Source organism: Schistocerca americana, chromosome X (assembly GCF_021461395.2).
Source record: "Schistocerca americana isolate TAMUIC-IGC-003095 chromosome X, iqSchAmer2.1, whole genome shotgun sequence".
NCBI classification, from domain to species: domain Eukaryota; kingdom Metazoa; phylum Arthropoda; class Insecta; order Orthoptera; family Acrididae; genus Schistocerca; species Schistocerca americana.
This window is the reverse complement of record NC_060130.1, coordinates 118257355-118278415: the sequence shown is the minus strand read 5'-3', so window position 1 is coordinate 118278415 and position 21061 is coordinate 118257355. Positions and strand designations below refer to the sequence as shown.

Genomic DNA, 21061 nt, shown 5'->3' with positions numbered 1-21061 from the left:
GGTTAGACGACGGAAAATCAACACGACGGCAAATCAGACAGGAGTACCGCAGGGATCTGTTTTAGGCCCCCTACTGTACACAGCCTACACTGCAGACGCCCCGCAGACAGTGCGAGTAAAGATGGCACTATATGCCGACGATATCGCGCTGTTCGTGCGGAGCATGAATGCAGCGGAGACCAGGAGACAACTTCAGCTAGGCTGTGACGCCCTGGGCCCATGGTCGACAAAGTGGCGGCTGAAGTACAATGCCGCAAAGAGCCAGGCAGTGATCTTCACGAGAAGAGCACTGCCACCCGATCTCCAACCGGTCAGCATCATGGGAGGCCCCATCCCACGGAGCAAGACCGGAAAATACCTTGGGGTCACTCTTCACCAAAGGCTCACATGGCGACCACACGTCCAGGAAGTCCGGGACAGAGCTATAGGACGACTACGAGTCCTGTACCCTATGTTAAACCCCACATCAACCCTTCCCCCACACCATGGCATCACACTCTACCTGGTACTTATACGACCAGTGCTGGAGTATGCGGCAGTGGTGTGGGGAAATGCGGCAGATGTACACCTCGGTGCACTAAAGAGGGTGCAGAATCGAGCGCTGAAGCTCGCTCTGCGCCTCCCTAGGCGGTACTCCACAGCTCAATTACACGGGCAAACAGGCATTCCACTCCTCAAAAATAGGTTCCAACAGTCAGCCAGGCTGTTCTATGCGAAGGCCGAAACCTCACATAACCGGCTCGTAAAGGACCTGGGCCAACAAATACACCACAGGCCAACTACACGTTGGCCTGATCTGTTATGGGAGTAACACACAGGAACACACTAAGGACGCCAAGAGCGTCCAGCATGGACAGACCATAAAGACAGGCAAATAAAAAATCTCTAACCCAAAGTACTAGCAGGAGTAACCCCAAGTGCTTAGCCTGCATCCACAACGAACCAGGGCAGGTTCGTTAGGTAAAGAGCGAGCGAGCGAGCGACCAAACCCAGTTCCCTCTGAGCAGCCATAGCGTACGGATCTCCGTGCCAGCACGTTCACAGGAGCTCCGTCCGTCAGTTCACCTGATGATGGCGACATGTATGATCGCCGAAATATTGTGCCCGTTGGACACTATAGACCGGCAGCACACCCGTGGATATTTCGATTATCAAATACGCCGGGAGAAACTCAAGAATTAAATAAAAAGTACTTTAAAAATATTCTTTGCAAATAAGTATACTATGACCACTGAACTTTTAACACTATATATAATACGTACATAATAATCAAATAATGGGAAGTCCATGAAGGAATAACAACAATATTATGAGAAGGATAGATTGCTACTCACCATATAGAGATGTTAAGCTGCAGACAGGCACAACAAAAAGACTGCTATACATTTAAGTTTTCACATGAAAGGCCTTCTTCAACACTAGAAAATGCATGCACATGACCAATGTCTCTGGTTGTTGTGGCTGAACTGTGGACAGCAACTGTGGATGATGGGAACAGCAATCTGAGGTGGGTTTTGGGGGTAAGGAGGAGGCATGAGCTGTGGAGGGGGGAATAGAAGGAGAGGAGAAGGAGCAGTGCCACTTCGCTTGTGGGAGCATGCAGGGGACATGGTGGGGACAGGGTAGGACTGCTATGTGCAATTGGGAGGTCGGAAAATGGGGATAGGGGGGGTAGTGAAAAAGGAAAGTAGAAGAGAAGAGGAAAAGCACTAGTGGGTGCATTGGCAGAATAGAAGGCTGTGTAGCATTAGAATGGGAGCAGTGAAATGAGTGGGTAGGTAAAGGACAGGGACTAGCAAAGGTTGAGGTCAGGGGGTTACTGGAACATAGAATATATTGTAGGAATAGTTCCCACCTGCAAAATTTAGAAAAGCTGGTGTTGGTAGGAAGGATCCAGATGGTGCACAGGCTGTGAAGCAGTCACTGAACTGAAGCACATTGTGTTGGGCAGCATGTTCAGCAAGTGGCTGGTCCAGCTGTTCTTGTCCACAGTTTGTCAGTAACCATTCATGTGGTCAGACAGTTTGTCAGTCGTCTTGCCCATGTAGAATGCAGCATGGTTGTTGTAGCTTAGTTTGTAGATCACACGACTGCTTTCACAAGTAGCCCTGCCTCTGACAGAGACTGGAGGAGGTGATGGTAGGAAGATGTATGGACAAGTCTTGCATCTAATTCTATTGCAGAGATATAAGCCATAAGAAAAGGGTGTTGGGAGCAGGGGTGGAGTTGGGATGTTCAAGGATATTGTGTAGGTTCGCCACTGTGGGAGGGATGGGAAAGGTAGTGGGTAGGATATTCTTCATTTCAGGGCATGACGAGAGGTAGTTAAAACCCTGTCAGAGAATGTGATTCAGTTGCTCCAGTCCTGGATGGTGCTGAGTCACATAGGAAGTGCTCCTCTGTGGCCAGATGGTGGGAATATGGGAGGTGACTGGAGAGACATGGCATGGGGCATCCATTTCTGTACACCTCCCACATACCCCCAGTCTGGTCACAAAGGAGAAATCCCCTTGTGTCTCAGTACCACCCAGGGCTGGTGCATCTGAACCATATTCCACAACAGGATTTATCGTGTAATGAAATGAGAAATATCCTATCCACTATCTTTCCCCAGCCCTCCCACAGTGGTACTCTGGCACACACGAACCTGTGCAATATCCTTGTCCATACCTACTCCACCCATCCGCCCAACCCCTTGCCTCATGGCTCATATCCCTGCAATAGAAGTAGATGCAAAATCTGTCCCATAAATCCTCCCACCATCACCTATCCCATCAAAGGAAGTACTACCTGTGAAAGCACTCACGTGGTCTACAAACTATGTTGCTACCACTGAGTTGCTTTCTATGTGGGAATGACAACTAAAAAGTTCTTTGACCACATGAATGGCCACTAGCAAACTGTGGCCAAGCGACAGCTGGACGACCCACTAGTTGAACATGCGGCCTGCGGCCCAACGTAATGTGCTTCACTTCAATGACTGCTTCACAGCCCGTGCCACTTGGATCCTTCCTACCAATACCAACTTTCTGAACTGTGCTGGTGGGAACTCACCGTGTGATAAAGCCTATGTTCCTGTAACCTCTGGTATCAACCTTCACTACTCCCTGTCCTTCACCTACCTATCCTCTACCCCATTCCCACTGCAGTGCTAGACTGTCCTCTATTCTGCCAATGCACTCACTAGTCTTTTTCATGTCCCCTACTTCTCTCCTTTTCCATTCCCCCCTCCCCCACTTCCCACAACCTCACAACACAACTGCACCTCTAGCAGCCCTACCTTGTCCCAAGCACAACACTGCACACTCTCACAAGCCGCACTGCACTCTCCCCTACCCTGTATTCCCAATCCCCATCCCAGGCTGCCTCCTTATCCCTACCACCAATGACAGGTTGCTGTTCCCATCAGGCACAGTCACGGTCTGCAGTCTGGCCACAGCAGCCAGAGACAGTGGTCACATGTGTGCAAGACGTACTTGTCTGAACACTCAAGTGCCAAAGAAAATGGTATAGGCATGTGTATTCAAATACAGAGATATGTAAACAGTCAGAAGACAGTACTGTGGTCGACAACACCTATATAAGACAACAAGTATCTGGTGCAGTTGTTAGATCGGTTACTGCTGCTACAATGGCAGGTTATCAAGATTTAAAAGAGTTTGAATGTGGTGTAATAGTCGGCGCACGAGCGATGGGACACAGCATCTCCGAGGTAGCGATGAAGTGGGGATTTTCACATACGACCATTTCACGAGTCTACCATGAATATCAGGAATCCAGTAAAACATCAAATCTCTGACATCGCTGTGGCTGGTAAAAGATCCTGCAAGAACGGGACCGACTACCACTGAAGAGAATTGTTCAACATGAGAGAAGTGCAACTCTTCTGCAAATTGCAGCAGATATCAATGCTGGGCCATCAACAAGTCTCAGCAAGTGAACCATTCAACAAAACATCATCGATATGGGCTTTTGGAGCCAAAGGACCATTAGTGTATCCCTGATGACTGCATGACACAAAGCTTTATGCCTCGCCTGTGTCGTCAACACGGTCATTGCACTGTTGATGACTGGAAACATGTTGCCTGGTTGGATGAGTCTTGTTCCAAATTGTATCGAGCGGAGTATGGAGACAACCTCATGAATCCATGGACCCTGCATGTCAGTAGGGGACTGTTCAAGCTGGTCGAGGCTCTCTAATGGTGTGGGGTGTGTGCAGCTGGAGTGATGTGGGGTCCCTGAAATGTCTAGATATGACTGTGACAGGTGACACATACGTAAGCATCCTGTCTGATCACCTGCATACATTCATGTTCATTGTGTATTCTGACGGAATTCCAGCAGGACAATGTGACATCCCACAGGTCCAGAATTGCTACATAGTGGTTCCAGGAACACTATTTTGAGTTTAAACACTTCTGTTGGCCACCAAATTCCCCAGACATGAGCATTATTGAGCATATCTGGGGCCGTGCTGTTAAGAAGAGATCTCCACCCCCTTGTACTCTTATGGGCATGCTCGCAGGGGCCCTACAAGATATTACACAGGTCCATCAGTTTCTTTGGCTCTACAGTGAGTGTGTGTGTGTGTGTGTGTGTATGTGTGTTTTCTTCTTTGGAAGAAGGCCTTTTGGCTGAAAGCTTAAATGTATAGCAGTCTTTTCCATTGTGCATGTCTGTGGCTCAATGTCTGCTCTACATGGCAAGCAGCAATGTATCCTTTTCATAATATTGTGCATGATAATCAAGTTTTTAAAATCCATACTTACAGTGCAATCAAAATATTCACTTAAATCCATATATATTATAAAAATGTAGGTATGTATGCACAAGGGTTGTTCAGGAAGTAAAAAACGATTGCACACCATGCCAGGCACCAATCCTCCACCACCATGACTGCCAGTGTGCCAGGTAGCTGCTTCCACTGTCTCACTATGAGCTGAATTTTGTTCCTGTTATGTAACCTTTTGAAATGGCGGCACCCTCTGAAAATCCCACCAAATGCGAAGTGTGTAGTGTCAATCATTTTTATTCATGTGCATATCATGCCAAGAGGCCAAATAATCAATTCATAGGTCTATTGCTAAACTCTTCAATGACTTTGATGTGCCATTCAAGACAAGAAACAGGGAATGTCGTTGGAAAAGGTGTTTTTGATTCATAACATTGTGTGACCTCATGCATCAGCATGAACACAGTAAGAACTTCAGCATCTTAAGTGAGAAATTTTTGGACGTCCTTACAGCCCTGACTTGGCACCAAGTGATTTTCACTTATTCCCAAAACTAACGGAATTTTTGCGTGAAAAACAGAGCTCAAACAAGCAATGATATCCTGATTCAAATCTCATTTGGTGGTACAATATGGGAATTGAAAAATCAGCTCCACATTACTGTAGGTGTCTTGACAGCTATGGTAACAACACTAAAAAATAGAATAAGATACTGTAACTTTGTAAGTAATGTTTTGTGTCAATATCTTTCATTTTTATTTAGTTATGCCACAATGTTGGCTCTGAGCACTATGGGACTTAACATCTGTGGTCATCAGTCCCTTAGAACTTAGAACTACTTAAACCTAACTAACCTAAGGACATCACACAACACCCAGTCATCACGAGGCAGAGAAAATCCCTGACCCCGCCGGGAATCGAACCCGGGAACCCGGGCACGCCACAATGTTCTTTACTTCCTGAACGACCCTTGTATGTTCCAAATCTCCTCTTAAACTACTGGGCCAACTTCAACTACACTTGGCACACACAACATTTACTGCCTGAAAAAAAGTCACTGTATGGTAAGAATCACCTGCGTACCAAAGAGTTGGGAGTGCAGATGAAAAACAAGTGCTACCCACGACGAGTGAATGCCCAGGTTCTTTTCATCCAGTATTTTGAGAATGAGAGCATTTAGTGACTTGCAACAAACTTAACACACAATTTGAAATCTCAACAAAACCTTTTTCTTGTTGAAAACCCCCACACAATGATGAACAGAAAAAAGTTTACCACTTACTACATTTTCACTGTTCATGCATTAAAATTGTCACATCAGATAGGATATTTTAAATTATAACTGCTTCACTTCTAACTGTATTTGTGACACATTTCGCAGATAGTATTCACATCTACCAATGAATATACATCAAAATTATATATCTCATTGTATGAGTGAAATATTGCAGCATCATGCATGATGTTTAAACTTATTTCTTCTTTGCTACTAAGTCTCTTTACAACACATTCTGCAGACAATATACACATATGCTGCCAAATGAACCTACATAATTACATCAATGTACGGCATATAGTTCAACATATATGACATCATAAACATTGAGTTGCATGAAAACAGAACTCTAGGGTGAAATTCGCCTGAGATACAGGTGAAATATGTGTACAAATACGTGTGACCTGTCTGCATGCGAGCAAAGCCATGGATAAAAAAACCCTCTAAAAATACTGGAACAATTTCAAACAAATTTAGTACACACATTACTTACCATCTGCAATGAAATACTGTGGGGATAAGGACCAGCAAAATCCTATTGGGGTGAGGAGGAAGAGATGGACAGACAGACAGGGAAAGGATGAGATGGACACAGATATTGGGGAGGAGGAGAGGGACAGTGAGATGGGAAGGGGAAGATGTACAAAGAGATGAGGAGGAGGAAATGGACAGAAAGAGAGGGGGGAGGAGGTGGACTGAGAGAGGGGAAAGAGGAGAGAGAGGGGACAGAGGAGAGAGAGGGGAAAGAGGAGGAAATAGAGGGGGTGAGGAGGAAATAGAGGGGGCGAGGAGGAAATAGAGGAGGTGATGAGGAAATAGAGGGGGCGAGGAGGAAATAGAGGAGGTGATGAGGAAATAGAGGGGGTGAGGAGGAAATAGACAGAGCAAGTATCTGCTCAGATGGACAGAGGGGGTATGAGCAGATGGACGGAAAAGGGAAGAGCAGATGGACAGAGGGGGGAGTATCAGATGTACAAAGCGGCAGAAGGAGATGCATAGAGGGGCAGAAGGAGATGCATAGAGGGGCAGAAGGAGATGCATAGAGGGTCAGAAAGAGATGCAGGGCAGAAGGAGATGCATAGAGGGGCAGAAGGAGATGCATAGAGGGGCAGAAGGAGATGCATAGAGGGGCAGAAGGAGATGCATAGAGGGGCAGAAGAAGATGGACAGGGAACGGGGGGGGGGGGGGGGGGGGCAGAGGAAGTTGACAGAGACAGGGAGGAGAAGGAGATGGACAGAGAGGGAGCAGAGGAGATAAACAGAGAGAGAGGGAAGGAGGAGATGGGCTAATAGAAGTGGAATAAAAACATACCTGGGAAATGCCAGATACTCAGCTAGATTACTAAAAAAAATAAGCAATGTGAACTTGAAGTAAACTCGGGTGAGCGATAATCCCACAATGTAACATAAGTGTAGTAAACAGAGTGCTGCTTGAAGACCACAAGCACTAGACTGTAACTGTTACGGAATACAGTCATTGGTTTCTGGTAGAAAAATGTCTGAAAAGTGAAAACATGTTGTGTTAACAATAAAGCAGGAACTGGAAATAATACACAACTCAAAGAAGACAGTACTGTACCAGAACTATGACATTGATTTACAATGTGGATGAAACTATGATCCGTGATATTCGGAAAAACAAAGACAAAATAATTCAATTTGCTAGCAGTTCTGACTCATCCTGCAGGTTTGTAGAGTGGGAGCCTGTGAAAATGTGTACTTATACAAAACTGGATAAAGCTATTCTGGAATGGTTTCAACAGAAAAAAGCGGAGGGCACACAAGTATCTGGCACAATAAGGCCAAACACACTCAGTTTTAAGATCTTGGGGAATGGAAGAGATTTTAATGTGTCCTCTGGCTGGTTAACAAGATATAAACAACTTCGCGGTATCCAGATGATTACCAACCAAGGAAAAAAGTTACATAGAGTTAATAAGGGTGCTTCTGAATTTTGTAATGATTCCTACAAGTTTATTGTATGATAAAATTTAGAACTAGAGTAGATATACGATGTGGATGAAACTGGGTTGTTTTGGAAGTGTCTACCAACAAAGACATTAGCTTGCAAGACTGTTTTGTGCACCTGGTTATACATCAAGCACAGAAAGGATAACTGAATTGTGTTGTGCTAATGGTACAGGATCACATAAAGTTAGGCTTGGCATAGAAGGTACACCTAAAAAATTGCAATGTTTCAAGAAAAAAGAAATGCACAATTTACCTGTCCTTTATTTTCAGCATAAAGGGGCTCGGATGGACCACACAACATTTCAAACATGGTTCTGTAACCATGGTTCTGTAAGCAGACCTGTGGCTTAGGCCACAGGTATGCGAACATTTACTATTGAAATGTTGAACATTTACTGCTGAAAGGTCTACCTGCAAGGGCTGTTTTGTAACTGGACAATACACCAGCACATTTGAACAAAAATGCTCTGAAATTGAATCATGGGTTGATATTTGCAAAATAATTACCTTACAATGTGATAGCCTTAATCCAGCAATGGTTTATGGTGTCACTGCTGCCTTGAAGAAAATTTATAGAGGAAGTCTGCTACAAAAACTTATTGATGAGGGGTAGCAATCTTTAAAGATTCTGGAAACAATTAATTGCTAGACGTAATTTATAAAATCACGAAGTAAAGTAAAACAATCAGTCATACCCAAGTCATGGGAAAACATTAATCCTAAAACTGATGAAACCAGTAATTCTAATGACAAAGAAGAGTGCTCATAAGCAACATTACGCACTGTTTTGAAAAGCACTCCAGGTTGTGAAACTGTTAACAAAAGAAATATTTCTGAATGGTTTTATGTCGAGCGCAATGAGCCAGGTCATGAGATGTTGAGTGACAGTGCTATTGTTCAGCGAATACAAGGGAAATATGTGGTGGTGAATGACAGTGACGAAGATGACAATACTTCTTTAAATCCAGAAACAGTAATCACTAATCAGTCATGTATCAGCACTTCAAAGGGCTGAAGTGTTACTGGGCTACCTGGAACAGTAAGAACAGGCTCCCTGATGTAAAATACTCACACAGCGAGATGGAGTTATCACAAATGTCTGAAATCAAACCATACTTGCCACTTGCACCGCCAATGGAGCTGCAAGTGATCACAACAACAAAATTTTTGGAAATAAGCTACAGCCTTAAGGTGATCACTGCGTCACCTGGTGAGATCCTGTGGCCAATCTGCCTGATGGAAGGCGGATGCTCCGCCAGGAATGGCAATCCTCGTTGTTGCTCCATATGATCTGCATATCATACCGGCCACCATGTGATGACAAGGATCACCTCTGACCTCGACTAACCTTTGACTGTGTAATTATGTACTTCTTGTTCACTGTTTGTCAATCCAGTGAATATGGAATAAAGACTGTTAGTAAGTGTAAACCACAACAATCCCCTTTCTGACAAGTTGGTGATACATAAAATTTGTAGTGTGATATGTGAAACACAAGCTACCTCACTGAGACAGAAATTAAATCAAGGCTATTTGCTTCAAACTAGTGTAATGTAATATGAAATGGGATTGTACTGTATTCTCCATAAGTATGTAGTTTCCCATATTCTTTGATGATTAAAGTAGAATTTATTATAAACATTAGTTAAGTGATTTGAATTATGAAACTGTAATTAATTTTTCTTTCTGAACAACTGTAATACATTACTCTGAACTGTAATTGTGAATTATCCAGGGAATTTGATATTTTCAAGTCCTCAATTACTACAGATAATTGAGATTTTACTGCACGTCCAAAAGAGCCTACTTATTGGCTACAATAAAAACGAATGCATTTACACAAAATCTGACACCTAGTAATAATCTTCCTATAACAACAGTTTTTCTCTCTCTTGGGGACTGCTGTATCACAGAACTACTGTGAATGAGTAATAAAAAGAGTTAATTGGAATGTGACATTACCACTGACAAACTGAATGTGGTTCACTATGAATTAGTTCACATATAAAAATGCATTATGAAGCCTTCTCCCCTATTGCTTACAACTTTGTTTCTATTGAAGCATTTGGATGCAAGCTCTGAACCAACACCTTAGTTGGATCATTCAGAGTCAGTGAAAATCAAAGGACTATGGGGAAAAAAAAAAACACACACACTACAAGCTATGCTAAATGGACAAAAAGATTCTGTACTGTGTATTCCAGCATTGCATCTATTCAGGACTTGGATGATTGGGATCAGCAGAGATGGCGACAAGTGTTAACTGAACAAAGAAGTGAAAGACACAGATGAGTCAGACTATAGATACGATAGGAATTCAATGGAATCTAGTTACAGGCACTCTACAAAACCTGTTAGTAGAGTTTTTGCTCTTCACACACTATTCAACACCTCTTAGCCACCCCTTCCTCTAACAGTCAAATAGTGAGGCAAAAAAATTCTCAAGGACTAGAAAATCTTAGTTTTTTAAAAAAAAAAAAAAAAAAAAAAAAAAAAAAAAAAAAGAGAGGGAAAAAAAGAAAAAAAAAAACACTGCTGCCTACCTCTATACCGTCCACAATTCACAGTCAGAACAGTGGTTTGGGCAACAGGTTTTGACATGCACTTGGGTCAAGACACATTGTGATTGACCAATGTACGTATCTTATGATGTCTCCAGATGGCCAATGGCACAGTTAGCAGAATCAGCTATATGCGTAGCTGCAAGTTGTGGACAAGCCAGAGAGTATTCTCCACCTCCAATGGCAACTGTGGGTACTCGAGTATCCTGAAAAGCTTCAGCTGTCACTGAGTTCACAAAAGCTTCAAAACCAGCAAGTGGGCACGACTGTCCACCCCTGTGACAACCCATCTCTAGACACTGGTAGGCATCCTAGCAGGTAGTTCACATTTTCAAAATCAGTTGCATCTGCCTCAACAGGCACAGCCATAAGCATATGAACACAGCAGCTGGCCTCTGACACAGACACCTTCCACATTTCCAGCCAGGCAGTTACGACAGGCAAACGGGGACCATCTACCATGCATGCTCCATGCAGCCACGAAAATGGCAGGTTACAGCACTGTCGCAGACAAAGCTGCACTGTGACCCAGTATCTTATTGAGTGGGCCCTGGAATACCTGGACCCACCTGATCTGGACAAGTTTCATCAGCAACCTCCCCCCCCCCCCCCCCCCCAACCACCACTGATCCTCAATCTCCAGCCGCTATTCAGTGGTACCTACCCCCCCCCCCCCCCCCCCCCCCCCCCCCCACCAAGACTGCATTGCAGTGTGGATTTCATATGGTCTTGCAATATGGCTGGTATTTTAACGTGTTCAATAATGGCTTGGCAAATCTGTATTGTATGAATTTTTTGTCATGCTTGTGATTATATGTATATATATTTCTCTTTCTTTAATCAATGCCAAGTTCTTTTTCTTTTGGGGAGAAGCAGTTAACAACAGTTACAGTATATAAGTTACAGTGAGTGTGACATGCAGGCTAAATAACTATAAGAAAGCAATCTTCAGTGACACAGCTCATGTTCCTACTGACTGTAAATATGCACTGAAATTCTGTGTTTGCTCTTAATCATTAAACATTCCACCACGTGTAATGGTAAAACATGCCATTTGCCTTGTGTCTGATACACACGTTTTTGTTAACCCTTGAGTAGTCACGCAGGTGATGTATGTCACCCTGGGATTTTCTTTTTGTTATTTTGTCCCTCATAAGGGGTGTCCACAGATATGAATTTCTCTAGCTCAGAGTTCCACTTTAAAGGTCAGTATATCACCATTGTTGTTTGAACGTGGCTATTGTTTACCCACATTGTGTGCTCTGGTTACAATTGTCACCCATGTGACTAATGGTGTCACCATTTCTGTTTCTTTTGTGATAGGCAAGGTATTTATTTTTCAGTTTAATGTCTATATTTTTCAGTTTACTGTCTATATTAAATATTGTATAATATGCTTCACACTGCACTTATATTTCTATTCATTCTCACATTTTCTTTGAATTTTTACAGTCGTAATTACTGGTAATATTTTAATGTCTGTACCATATAAATAGTGGAATGTTGAGACAACTTTAGATCCAGCAACATGGTTGGCTTGGTTTGATGAACTTTGTGATCACCATTCAGCTTCTGAGCAAGAGATGTCAGAAGATAATGGAAGAGCATGTTTTAAGTGACAATGCAAATGAAAGGTATTTCTCGTGTAAAGATAAGGCCACAAAATGGCTGAAACAGAAGCCCTCAACAAACATACGCACTTCGGCACCCAATGTAATCTCTCTGGACCGCAAAGTGGAGCATGAGAAATAAATTCTGAAGCTAGCCAGTTTTGGCTTTTCTCTGATAATAATGACATTAAGAAAATAACCAGTTGTACAAATATTTACATAGAAACACTCAGGTCACCATTTGCGAGGGATTGAGATGCCTGTAGAACGTATGAAACAGAAATCAGGACATTTTGGGGTTTACTGCATCTTATGGGTACAACAAGATTACCTAGAAAAAACATTCATCAAATGTGGGACAATTTCACAGGCAATGGCCTAGATTCATATTACTTATCAGTGAATGAACAAAGATTTTGCTTTTTCTTATGATGCTTACGTTTTGATGATATGAGAGACAGAAACTTGAGAAATGAAAGTGATAAGTTAGCTCCCATAAACGAAAGAAGTGTCTGAAATAATAGAACATAATTTACAGAAATATTTCTTGCCAAGTGAGTTCCTTACTGTAGATGAAAAACTGTTAGCATTTTGGGTAACAGTCCTTCTCAGTAGTTCATACATAGCAAACACGCTAAGTATGGGCTGAAAACATTTGCTTTAGTTGATGCTAAGACAGCATATACAGTAAATTTAGAAACCTATGTAGGTTCACAGTTCAATGGACCTTACAAACAAAGCAAAAATGAATAATAAGTTTACCTTATGAACAATACACCACAACACCTGTATATCAGCCTCACTAACACAACAATTAAACCAACATGATGTAATAACAATGGTGGAGCTAATTGCAAGCATTAACAGAAATTTAACCACCAATAACTGGTTTTCGACGTATTCTCTGCTGAAAGTCTCAAAGATAAGGGTCTTACTGATGGGAGCACACTTCACTGAAATAAATGCGAAGTTTGTTTGGAGTTTCTTCTAAATAAACAAAGATCTGACAAATCTCCAATTTTTGGCTTTCAAAACCACAAAACCCTTGTATCATACTGTCTCAAGATGAATAAAGTTGCTCTTGCAATTTATACAATTCACCATGACAATGTTATCAACAGCAATACAGGGGATGCAAAAACACTCGAGATCATAACGTTTTACAACATGACAAATGTTGGCGTGAACTTGGCTGATCATCTGTGTCAAAAAAATAATGTTGCTTGAAATTCAAGGCACTGGCCTATGGTAGTGTTCTACAATCTACTAAACTTAGCTGCAATAAATGCATTTTGCATTTATAAATTCAATAAAAATCCATAAAGCACTGAAGAGAACGTTTTTCCTAACCAATCTTGCATGGGAGATTATAAAGTCCCTAACAGAAAGCAGATATCAAGCACCACATGTTCCTAAGATCAGGAGGCATGGACTTTTACTGCTTGGAATGGAAGAGACTGTAAACAGGCCGCAGGAGAAAAGGATAGGGAAAAATGGGAAGATGTTTTGAGTCTGACAGATCATGGGACAAATCAACCAGGAAGTGGTGTGTTAGGTGCAGTAAGTGGACCTGCCCTGATCATTTGAAGGAAGTTTGTGTCAATTGTTTGGATAGTGTGGAGCAAAATAATACATGTACCAAAATGTAATTTTGGAAGTATTGGTTTAATTGCTATATTAGTGAGGCTCATATACAGGTATTGCAGTGTACTGTTCAGAAGCTAAACTTATTATCCATTTTTGCTGCAATATAAATTCACTTTTGTTTGTTTTCATTAAAATAGGTTGTGTGTGACTATTTTAATAAGTGTAGTGCATTCAAGTAAGAAGTTCAGTAATTAACTGAATCCCATACCATAGTTCACATTTTCAAAACCCACTTTGTTTCATCATCGCTAAAATAACATTGAAAACAATGGTGGCTGACAGCTGTCACCTATGTGACCAATAATGTAACAGAAATTCCCGTGACTACAGCAGGGTTAAGAAGGTGCCAACAATAACATTTGCCCCTGCGGCTATAGTTAAAGAGTTTCACAAGTATAGCGTCACAGATTCATTAACAAAGCTTGGAGGGGCCTCCTTATCTAGATGATAACACTGTGAGAGAAATAATAAGAAAAAAGTACTATACTCAAATGATACACGAGTCACGAAACATATGAAATTTTGACCTACATTTTCATTTTTTTCTAATAGTTACTGATTTTTGGAAAGTTGCTACCTCAAGAAAATAAGGAGATATTATTCTGAAACTATTTGGCAGAGTCTGAAGTGTGAACAAAAACTCTAAACCACTATTTTCTATAGAGTGTGTGGCCTTCTTAATCCTTCCTTCTCATTCTTTCAAAACAACAAACATGTTATGTTGCTCTGTTATAGTTGCAAAAAACAGTGACCTGTACTGCCATATGGAGAAGAGACAACTGTAATTAGGATAGCAGCTGAAACAACAACTAAATGTATGTGGTCCATACCATCCCACTGATACCAATATTTAGGGCCCCGATTTATGATATGTGACAGAAGAATTCCACTATTCCCTATGACATGCCTTTCACTGTATACTAAAAAGACTTCAGAGTTCAACATGACAGTTATAGAGTTAGACTATCTTGCTGTGGAACTCTACTGATCAATTTCAACACTGCTCTACTAATGGAATGCTGTAACCCTTGACATGGTCACAGTGTGCTTTCCTTATTTATGCATTGACCCGAAAGGCTGCAAGATTATCTGTACAGTACATGATCTAAATTTGCATTTTCGCTGTGCTGCCCAGTTTTCCATTAAGATAGAAAGGAATATTTCATCCTACATGAAACCTGTTGTCTCAATGAAAAATAAGCCAAGAACTTTAGACTGGATGCTCCAGTGTCATAACAGACCATGCTCTTGATACTGTGCTCCACAATGGACACACCTGTACAGAATCTGATTTAATCAGTGCAGGATTTCCTTCAATAGCTTCCATTAAATGCACATATAAACAAACGTTTTGCATCACTCCTTTATTTTGAAATTCATGGCACAGAAATCAAAAATTGGCTCTGAAGCATGCATACGTATTCAACTGAAATGTGTCCAAAAAAAGAAAAAAATAAACATTTGTGTAATGATAAAATCATCTGTTTCCCATAGGATGTTTTTCACAATACACCTGAGCAATGTCAATATGTGGTGGAATGTCCACTTGCTCAGATACAGGCTTGAATACATCGTGCCATACCACTGATGAAACCCCTGGACCAAACTGTCCCACTTTACAGTGGCGATTCTTTGTAAATCGTGCAAAGTACATGGTCTTTATCAATGCCCAAAAACAGCTCATTTAAACTGACCCCACACATATTCAAATAGGTTCACATTCAGGGAACTGGCAGTTCACTCCATTCTGGTGATCCCAGAATGCAAAAAGAACAATTTCATGAGAACAGCATGATGAGAATGCAAGTTAGCATCCATAAAGATGAAAAGATGAAACTGTCATTGAATTGTCAGCAATATGATCCCACTATTGGTTACAGACTATTGTCCCAGTACTGTAGAGTAGTGAGATTTCTCTCAACAATCACAAGAATCGTAAGGTGGCCCCATGTAATGATAACCCAATATCACTCCACCACTTATCCATAAACACCACCCGATGCCAATCCTGGGGTTGATTCTGCATGATTTCTTACCTACCTGTAAGGGAGTCCATGGTGATGTGGTGTATGATGTGTTGCTTACCATGGTAGTTGAGAATGGAGATTCGTATTATGCAATTGCCTGGCAACAGTTCCATGCAATACCTGACACCAAATTCAGTCCTAGAACACTACGCCCATACTTCCTTTGATTCAAAAGTCATAGGTATTGGTCATCCTGTGCCCCTGTGGATGAGGATGACCTGTCCTGAACACTACCTGTCAATTGGAACCAATTCCATGTTTGCACCACATCACTTTGACTACAGTACACTTGTCAAGCAACTTCCCTGTTTCTGCAGTTGACACGGTCATGCTGACCCAATCATTGGTCACGGTTGTCCATCGTGGCATGATGGATGTCCACTCTACTGTTCCTCAATGCATCCCTACTTGTTCTTTACTTCCAAATGGAATGCTGCAATTCATTAGAGTGTAGTGTTCTACCTTTAGTTAGTGTTTAAAGTAACTTTGTGCATGTTTACAAACAATGTCAGGGGTGACCCTCCAATCAGTACACGAACAGTCAAAATAGCAACACACCTACATGACATGTTCTGGTGATGGGAAACTTATTTTGATGTGTGTATATTGTAGTTTTTGGCAGCTTTCTTGTACATGTGACCCAAAACTGGGAGTTGAGGATCAGCTACGCTTGAGTGTCTAATCATGTAACTGCCCTTGAAAGCTATGTCATAACTTAATCAAATAAAAAATAAAATGGGGGGGGGGGGGGGGGGGTTTAAGCACAGCATATTGTGGATATCATGAAAACAGAGAACAAAAAACTATTTCATTCTTGACAACTTTGAGATTTTCTGCTGTTTCTATATTTTTCTGACTTCTGCATTAACATTTCATCAATTACATACAACATAAAATGAAAAATTTGTCCATTCACCAAAAGCACCAAGCTCTTCCACTTCACCATACACAACACACTGCACTGCCAACCAACTAATTATATATAACTATACTGTGGATGATCTAAATTATGTTCACTGAAATGCATGACTTCTGTTTTCTACACAATATTTTCACTTCCCTTTGGCAATATTTTATTACTTGTACTAGCTTATAACTGTCCAGAATTGAAGCTGACAAGATTCCCACTCACTCACATACTGAGCTCTTGCTCATATGTAGATTATTGTCACTTTGATTATTTCTGGTACATAGTTACAGCTGCTGTTATGCATCCGAAAGGAGTTCCCTACTCTACATCCACACACATGCAGATTCACATGCAATAGTACACACATATTGAACAGCATGTGTCCATTTACCCACCCTTGCAATATGCACTCCCACTTCTCGTCCATATATAGCTGTGTCAGAACCACACATTTTAAGTTGTGAGGAAAGTGACCAATCCTGAAAGGCATGTTACACAGATGGTTGATTACAAGATAGTGTGTTGTAGCTTTCTTGAAACTGGCTCACATCCACGTGAATCTTCGTTTCCAATTATACAATAACTGATTCAATCTCCTGGCTGTTAATTTCCCTTAGGTGGATCTGAAATAAAGGTCTCAAAGAAATAGTTTTTAAGTACTTGTCTGTGCTAGCGACATTTCAGTTTATCATACCAACTAATGGCAGAGAATGGTTATTGAATATATGACACATTTTTGACACATGCCTTAGAATTATTTTTCTGCAGCAATGGTATCACAACTGTGGTACTCTATTGTGTCTTCAATATGGATCCAATATGAACTGGATCATTTTAATCTGGTCTGAACATGTCTTTATTCTCTTGACGCAATAGTTGTCTCTATATTATAAAATTTCTTTATTCCTTTAATTATCTATAAACGATGCTTAGCAGCACATTTTTCAGATATTAATAAAATGTAAGATGGTTTTTAATAACTGAATATGCAGATTTCCTACCACATATGTTTTGTAAGAACATTTTTCAGTGACTATGCTGTAGATTCCTTTATTTTACAAGTTTACTGAGTGCATATATCAGACTTTTTTCATTTTGATACCTTTCATATCTAGAATTTGGGATGCAGGATGTGAGAAATTGTTAATGATTTTTACCATGAAACTATCCACATTTAATGACAAGCCCCCAGAAATACTACAAGGGATGTTCAATAAGTAATGAAACACTTTTTTTTTCTTTTAGAAAATACACATTAACTTTGTTGTATTGAATTTTACACATTTATTCCGACTGGTTTCAATTTTCAACCATCATTGAGGGACCATACCAAACAGACAAATGAGTAATAAATGTTACTGTGGTTCTACAAGCATCCTTCATGCCCAGTCTCTGTATCTAAGTGGAATAAGTCACAATATTTCACTGACAACTATTAATGTGTATCACAATATGCCCTGTTGTATGGCATCATCTGTAGCATGATATTTCAAATATAAAAGTCGTATTGTTTTTTGCTTCATAAGTACATCTTTTGAGTATCTTTATGTATAATGTTCACACTTAATGACTACGGGATGTGTATTTTTCATCAGTAACATGTATTGTTTATTTCTATTTGGTATAGTTACCGATGACGATTGAAAACTGAAGCTAGTCAGAATAAATGTGTAAAATTCAATACAGTCAGGTTAACAGGCATTTCTAAAATATGTTCGTGCTATAGACTGTTGCCTAAAAATATTTGGACATTTCTTTGTGGAAGCAGGTTGGTTTTATTCTGGATTCCAGTACACCAAATTATTCTCCACTGTTTTCACCACAAAACCCCATTTTTCAAACATCATCTCTGTTCCGTACGATAGCCTTATGCCATCTTACTGCGAGGGACCGTATGGCTGTCTCTACCTGTCAACATACGAGCCAACATCTTGCTGTATCAATAACCTTCCCATCATACATCTAATGCTTCCCGGGGAATGCATCGTTCATTGGGTCAAATAGATGGAAATCAGAAGGTGCGAGATCCGGGCTTGGATGAGTAACAGTCCAATGACATTTTGTGAGTTCCTCTCAGTGCACAGACTTGTGTGAGGCCTTGTGATGTCATGGAGGAGGAGAAGTTTGTTTGCATTTTTGTGCCAACACACATGCTGAAGCTCAAAAAATGGTTCAAATGGCTCTGAGCACTATGGGACTTAACATCTATGGTCATCAGTCCCCTCATGCTGAAGCCATTTCTTCGATTTCCTGAGGTTAGCACAACACACCTCAAGAGTTAATAATTGCAAAGAAAACAAGCCCTTCAGAATCCCAGAAGACCACTGCCATGACTTTACTGGCTGAGGGTGCAGCTTTTAACTTTTTCTTCAGAGGAGAGATCATGTGGTGCCACACCAAGAATTGCTGTTTTCTCTCCGTTTTGAAGTTATGAACCCTTATTTCACAGCCTGTGATGATGTTTGACAAAAAATTGTTACGATCGGCCTCGTAACATGCAAGCAATTATGCGAGCATGGTCCTTTTTGCTCTTTATGCTCTTCTGTTAGGCAGCAAGGAACCCAGCAGGCACACCTCTGAGAAGCCCATCTGGTGGACAAGAGTGTCAGCACTACCGACAGAAATGTCCAGTTGTGCACCGAGGTGTTTGATGTTATTTGTTGATCACTTTGAATGAGAGTGTCCACATGTTCCAAGACTGCATGAGTTACAGCTGTGTGCAGCCGGCCAGTATGAAGGAGATCGGACAGGACTGCGCAAACTTGTTGTGATTACGACAAACGTCTGGCCGAATGACTCACTGTGTTTTGTTCACTGCCAGGTCTCTGCAGACATTCTGCAAGTGCCTATGAAAATATGTGATGCCCTGGTTTTCCAATAAAAGAAACTCAATGACAGCTCTCTGCTTGGACTACACCTCTGTTACAGATGCCATTTTGAAGGCCACATATAGTGCCACCACCTATTGGAACTAACTTCATGAAATTATAGGGGCTGAAGCAGGAATATTCCACGATATTCCACTACAAATTCTGCATTTTATCAACTGAAAAGAAAAAAAAGTATTGCATTACTTATTGTATATATAGCTTTGAAGCTACTTCTAGTACCTCAGTTGGAAAATGAGCCATCTTAGTCAGATCTTACAAATCTAAGAGATAATCTGACACTTTTTATCTACAGAAGTGCATGCTACCTTAATGATGAAGTCTCCACATAGCTACTATTATTTGAGATTCTTATAAACCCAGCCTAATACTATTTCAGTTACAAAACCTCCTACATACAAAACTGGAAAAAAATTAATGCACCACAATTGAGAGACTACGAACATTAAAATTTGGGCACAACATTCAGGCAATCTTTAAGCACAACATTTCAAGAAGAATTTTATTTAAATGAGACATTATCATTCATTTAAAAGTATAGCCCTATATACTGGTATGGGTTTCTTGGAGGGGAAAGAAACTAATCTGAACTGTTGTACACATATAGTATCTAATAAACAGGCAAGATACATAGTCTATATCTCAACATTTTTTCTCTGATTTAGTTGATATTATGATTAGAGAATCAAACTAGGTCACTTATTCAACTTGAGTAATTCCCTAAAAGTATTTCTACTGTCAAAGTTATTTTTATTCCATCAGACCCAGTAGGCCTCCAGTTGTAGAGCAGGGTGGATTTCAGTAGCAGCAGCAGCTCTCAGTTTGTCCACATATTGCATTAATCATTAGGTTTTGTAGTATTCTTTCATGCTTCTGAACAGAAATACGCACTACCTGTTTCTTTAACTGTGTTTAGCAGGATTATTTATTTTGTATAGGAGGTTGTGTATTTTGCTGTCACTTGTGTCCACTCAGCTACTGTTTTACTATAGTTTCCCACTGCTGCAACCGTTAAGTCTTGCTTCATTTACTTAATTCTGTGAGCTTTTCAAACAGTAAATATTCTGTAGAGCTCCAGCAGAACAGGGTAGAAAGCAACAGCAGCTCTCAGTCTAAACACATATTCTATATATTACATTTAGTTGAGTAGTACTCTTACATGCTAGGATGAATACAGAATGCACATGCAGTGAGTGGACACAAGAGGAGCTGGTCACAGACAGTGAATAGCTGAAAATGCTGTTGGCCATAGTCAGCCATCACAGGCTGCTGCCTCACGGTGTAGCACTGGCGGGAAACTGGCATGTCGCATGGGACACCTCAGGTGTCGCTTGTTTTGCCCATGGGCTATGCTGCTGAGGCACCTTCCATTGTACTTGATATGGGGAACTGTGCTCGCCACAAAATGAGTGGCAATATGAGTCACGTTCACATCACTT

At 41.0% G+C, this 21061-nt stretch overlaps 1 protein-coding gene across 4 annotated transcripts in view; it reads right to left on the bottom strand.

Annotated features, from left to right (window-relative positions):
• Window positions 1-21061, bottom strand: part of LOC124555162 (rab-like protein 6) — a 194564-nt gene that overhangs the window by 18717 nt on the left and 154786 nt on the right. Inside the window, exon 10 of one of the 4 annotated variants that reach the window (XR_006968523.1) lies at window positions 17130-17357. The exons of the other annotated variants lie outside the window; for them this stretch is intronic. The gene's annotated coding sequence lies outside the window, so the exon portion shown is untranslated. The remainder of the gene's footprint in view (window positions 1-17129; window positions 17358-21061) is intronic. 4 annotated transcript variants of the gene reach the window in all.